Here is a 5713-nt window from a genome sequence, read left to right as displayed (position 1 = left end):
CACCGACTCCTTTGTGCAGCTCACGAAAAGCCCCGAGGTGGTTTGCATCATGCTCCTGAGCCGCCTCTGGGGAGAGAATGTGACATGTGGGATGCATTGATGAGAGGCAGGTTCGGGGCCTTGAGGACTCGTAAACACACGGGGGAGAGAAGTGGGAGTGGAAGAAACCAGCCATCAGCCCATAGTTTACCTGCCATCACCCGCATCCCACTCCCACCCCATCAGCTCAGGTCAGAGCCCCTGCCTCGGGAAACTTCTAGAACCATGCACAAGTACACAGAAGTTGGCTGAGGAAGTTCTGAAACTCCAGGGAGGATGACCCTGGAGTGACCTCAGAATGAAAACATAAGGTTTCAGCAGACCAATATGCCATCGTGTGGATTTTAACTGCAGGGTTTAAAATAACCACTGGTCGGTCAGATATCTAGAGAAAGCATCTGAATGACCAAGATAGGATGTGCGAGCTTTATGTGGAGACTGGAATGTGGGCAAGGTAGTGACCTCTGGTGATAAGCTTTCTATAGCCATGAGATCAGTAGTTCTCAACTTGTAGGTCTCGGTCCCTTTGGGGGTTGAATGACTCTTTCACAGGAGTCTCCTAAGACCATTGGAAACCCAGATATTTACATTACATGACAGTAGCAAAATTTCAATAAGTCTATGGTTAGGGGTCACTACAACATGAGGAACTGTATTAAAGGGTCACAACATTAGGAAGGTTGAAGGCCACTGTACGAGAGGGTCCCTGAGCCTCCTGTGACAGCACTGATGATGGAGCTATTTGTTGGGCAAGGCATATCCAACAAGGAATCTATTCTGTGGCTGAGGTATAGCTCAGTGATTAGAACTTGTGGTTAGATACAGAGTTTGATCCCCAGCAACAAGTAAAGGGCCAATATTGAGAAAATGAGAAGCCCCAGGGTGAATATGTTACCCTATCTTTTCAACCCAGTGTGGTAAAGCCCCTGTCTCACTGGGCCACCAGGTGGGGGCATGAGGCAAATCTGTACCATGTTTCCCATCAGTATCCTGAAGACAGTAATGGCTTAGAATCCAGATGAGTCTACATTCCTGGGGTCTGTTTAGAATGTCTCCTGATTGATCTGGTAGAAGATATCCAGAGCCTTCTGTCGGACAGAAAGATCCCGTGCTTCCTCCAGAGACAGCCACAGGGATAATATTGGGTGTAGCGGTGGTGATGCCCACCCCATGCACCCTATAGGACACCAGCTTCTTTCAGGCCGTGGTGCTACACAACTGGCAAGGACTTCAGCAATATCCTACACGGCATACGAGTCCTTGTTGTCTCACAGTGGCCTGGAGAGGTTTGTCTGCTCGCTCTACAAGGCGGGAGTGGTCTTTTTCTGGCCCTGGCCTGGTGCACAGTGTGTGGATGGGATGGTGGCGGTTATTGTCTCTCAGTCCTGATGTGTTCCAATTATTGGGTAGGCAGATCTGTGTGGGCTCCCGCGTAACAACCTTTGTCAAGGGTTCAGAAAATATGGTAGATTTTTGGCTAAGATGGCTCCGGTACTCCTCCATGTGCTTTGCATATCTCCTTAGCCTTGTGATGGTTAAGGTAGCCCCCGACTACCACTGGGGAGTAAGAGTCATTTCTACATTAGTTTCAGGCTAGCCTTGACCCACTGAAGTCATCAGAAGGACACATGTCCTGAAGTGGTGTGGTTTTGCTTAGGCCTGCGGCAACTTGTCCCCAGTGATAAGGCAAAGGCTCAGCCAACAGCCAGTGCCAGTGCTCAGAACAGGAAGGACCCTTCTCGGAAGAGTCCAAAGAATAAATCTAGCTGGGGCTTTATCCTTGGGAATGAATAGAATTTGGTTTCTAATAATGCCAAGTGACTTTATGGAGGATAACTTGGAAGGACCCATCCCTGGCTCATAGGGTGTTTGTTGGGCCATGGCAGGTTAACAGTACATCTCTGTGGCACGCTGTTGCCATCTTGTCTGTCTTTGGCTAGCTCGCAGTTCAGATGCTCCTATTTTTAAAGGCCATCCCCAGCTCAGCACAAGGAGCCCAAGGAGGCCACAGCCACTCATCCTGGCTTGAGAAAAAAAAAAAAAAAAAAAAAGAGAAGACAACATTCCTGTGGCTCCCACTGCAGCAGCCAGATCATTCCAGTGGAGACTGTAGGTCAGGGAGAGGGTGTAGCCTAGGAGTGAGTGCTTTTAGTCCATATAGCTGACATTGCTGCTGTTCTCAGACTAAAAGGGCCTTGAGACTCCTCACTGGTCCTGCCTGTTGCTTAGGAACCAGATTCTATTCATTCCCAAGGGTAAAGCCCCAGCTAGGCATGTTCTTTGGACCCTTCTGTGAAGGGTCCTCTTCTGAACAGTAGCCTGGGGAGGGGGATGTCTGGGCAGATAGGCAAGGGTAAAGCCAAATTCCCGCACTCTTTTCCCTTCCTGCTTGGAGATGAAACTCCTGCCAGCGAGATACTGAATCAGCAAGGGAATGGAGAGAAAGAGCTGCAGCCAAGGCAATGGCTTAGACAGTAAGCTAGCAAGCCTGGTGATTCCTTTTGGCTCTGCTCAGAAGCAATCAGTATTAAAGGGCCTTTCAAGTACAGGACATCGTGTCATGGGGCCACAGCAAAGTCCATGGGCTCTGTGCTGACATCCCATATAGCAATGAGAGACCAGATTTATAGGAGTGTCCCACACTAGGTGGCCTTCCACATGCAGTGCTGGCCCCCTTGGCCTCTGAACATAGCCACACTATGAGATGGAGACAGGCTGAAGCCCCCCACTCCCAAGCTTGAACCTTTTGCCTATGGTCACTTGGAGGCAAGCCAAAAGCCCTACGATGTGCTAAGTGCCATTTGCAGGCCTAGCTCTACTTTAGGCAGTGGCAGGAGGCAGTCTTGCAGCTCTGGCTACTTTCCAGGCTTCCTGGGATCTGCTGGGAGGGCCCAGGGGAACCATTTCCTCCTGCAGAGCCCCTTGCCTTCTGTGGAGTGCACATTGAGTCCCGTTCTGCCTTCCTGCAGGGTTCCCCCAGAGCATCAAACGAGGTTAGGCAGGTGGAAGCCAATGCGACTGCAGAGCCCTGCACACACAGTGCAGCATAAATCATCATTTAGAGCAGGAAGCCGCATCCCATCTGGGGTTAGGAGGGAAGGCAGTGCAGGGGAGACACACAAAGCAAGAGAGAGGCAAAAAGGGAGGGCTGCGCCAACTCGGGCACGTGCTCACGTTTATGCAAAAACATGCAGGGGTGGGTATTTGAGCAGAGAAATTAAATACCAGTTTTAAATAAATTAATGAAGCACCTTAAAGGTTCTATAGGAGGAAGAAATTTGGGCGAGTCCCAAGCCAAGATCCATGTGCTAAAATAAGAAGAAGAAGGGAAAAAAAAACTTTAACAATATTCTGACATTCAGCTCTGTACCTTAGGGCCATAGGTGATGCTATCAGTAACATCTGAGAGAGAAAAAAATGCAGGTTTAGCCCACTGGCTCATTACAATACTGTGTTTGTTATCTTATTTTTATTTTACTGTCCTATACTTAATAAAAAAAAGTCATGCTTTACGACTCCAGACTGTCCACTTATCTGAGTCACCCTGAGACTTACACCGTATCTACAGGCATCTTGACACATGTCACCGAGGAGTGCCCAGATAGCAGGAGGAAGACCCACCATGGCCTCTGCCTAAGTGAGCCTTGGCTCTTTCCCAGGGGCAGGTGCCCTGAAGGTGGCGCTGCTGCAGGGAGCAAGTGGGGTTGGTTCCCTCTCGCTCTCTCTGCCTATTAATGATCCTTGAATTAGCTCCTGAGTGACCAATAGCTACCTCTTCCATCTCCTTGTCTGATGCACAGACCAGCAAAGAGCCTGTATGCGTTCATACTCAGCCTTCAGTCTGACCTTTAAAATATGTAAATGTTCCTATCATTGCAATGGCAGATGGAAGCCGTGATTCCCAGAAGGGAGAAGCAATCCAGCCCTCCACAGGGCCGTTTGTACGGCCTCGCATGGCAAGGGGGTGTCATGGCTGTGTCCCCCAGCTAATCCAGCTCACAGGTGTGGCTCCCTGGGATCTTAAATCTGGCACAGAAGCAAAGAGCCTAATTGTTCCCTGGGGAACCCTCCCTCTCCCCCTCCCCTCCCCACCTCCGCCCCGTACAGGGTAGAAGAAAAACACAATAAACCTTAGCAAAACATCATCAATCCATCAGCCTGCTGGTGAAGCTGCCGAAGGAGCTTGGTGTCGGGAAGTTATTAACTGTGGAATGACGAGTTCAAATTAATTGGTTCAGCTTTGACCTCTGGTCCCTGGGAAAAGTTGGGAGTGCAGACGACACAGGGCAGAAAATCCATCCAGGCAGACAGAGTAATTGATGGCTAGGAGAGGGCCAGCTGGGTGGTCTGGAAGGAGTAGCGCTTTGCTGCCTGGCTCCCGTCCTCCAAGAAGTCTGTGCTAATGCCAATATGGAGGGAGGTGGGAAGTCAGCCCAGAAGAAGGGGAGCCACTGAAGTCAGGTGGGAGCTACAGGGAAAGAAGTCAGAGCTACAGGGTGTCAGGGGACAGGTGGTGGCCACAGAGAACAGGTGGTAGCCATGTGAGGCAAGTGGGAGCCATGGTAGGTGGAAGGGAGACATAGGTGATAGGAGGAAAGCATTGTTGAAAGATACTGGTCACAAGGGCCCAAGACCTGCTGAGGAAAACATGGAGCCTGCTTTTAGGTTCCTCCTCACCCAGACACAGCTACCATTGGTGCTGCAGGGCCTACAGACTCTTGGTCTGATTCTTTCCCTTGGCATAAGTTCCATGAATATAAGGGCCCAGTCTGCCCACCATGGGTCTCAGATATGCTCTTTCTATGCCCAGCCAGGTTCCTATCCCAGTCTTTCCAGCTTCTCTCTGGTGGCCCTCAGTTCCCTGACATGCCTCTATACCCCATTGTCATCTTAGCTTCTTCCTCTGCCCTTCACCCTGCGTCTTTGGCCACTCATGAAAGCATCCATGGCTTCAATCCCCAACCATTTGCTTACAATTTCCAGGCTGCATCACATTTTGATCCAGTCCATCCTTCCATCAGCTTATTTGAAGTTGTAGCCTTCCATTCATCCCCCACGGAGAGCCTTCTGGAAGCACAGGCTGGACTCCCTTCTGATAGCTACACACCTGGCTCTGACATCGGCTAGCATTTCGTACTGGGGATGAGAAATCAGAGATTTGTGTTATTTTTTGTGCTTCTGTAGTATAATTCTTCTCCCTGACAGTGTGCTAGAGGATGACATACTCCTTCTTGGAATCTCAGAAATAGAGCAGTAACTGGCAGGCCCCTGGCACTCCTCTGATGGCACCGGGGAAGGACAGGTCCTTTGACCTTCCCGCTCCGTTCTCTTTCTGTCCGGTAATGTTACTTCAGCCGTGTTCTACATAATTGTTCCAGGCTGCCAGGCGTCCTCGGGAGCATTTCCATGCGCGGAGCTTCAATTGCTGTTCTCTGTCCACGCTAGCAAAAAAAAAAAAAAAAAAAAAAAAAAAGCTCTCCACTTAAGATTCGGGATTTTCTAATTTTCCCTTAAGATGGGAGGATGGAGCTTAAGGTTGCTGCTGACTTGGTTTTTTTGGCATAGCCTTCTCTCCCTTGTGCCCCCGTGTACATTTAACCCACGATAGCATTCTGCCGTTGCCAACAGCTTCTGCCTCTCTCCTGTCAATTTTTTTTTTTTTTTTAAATCTTGG

The 5713-nt window shown here is 49.7% G+C and overlaps 1 annotated feature.

Moving 5' to 3' along the window:
* Positions 2149 to 5136: an enhancer, noted in NCBI's record as "VISTA enhancer mm1584". NCBI's record gives its function as "enhancer in: neural tube[4/5] | limb[4/5] | branchial arch[4/5] | eye[4/5] | other[4/5]" and the evidence as "EXISTENCE:transgenic organism evidence [ECO:0001131][PMID:17130149]".

Source organism: Mus musculus, chromosome 15 (genome assembly GCF_000001635.26).
Source record: "Mus musculus strain C57BL/6J chromosome 15, GRCm38.p6 C57BL/6J".
Lineage (NCBI taxonomy): Eukaryota > Metazoa > Chordata > Mammalia > Rodentia > Muridae > Mus > Mus musculus.
The sequence above is the reverse complement of the archived record's forward strand: the minus strand, read 5'-3'. Positions and strand labels throughout refer to the sequence as shown.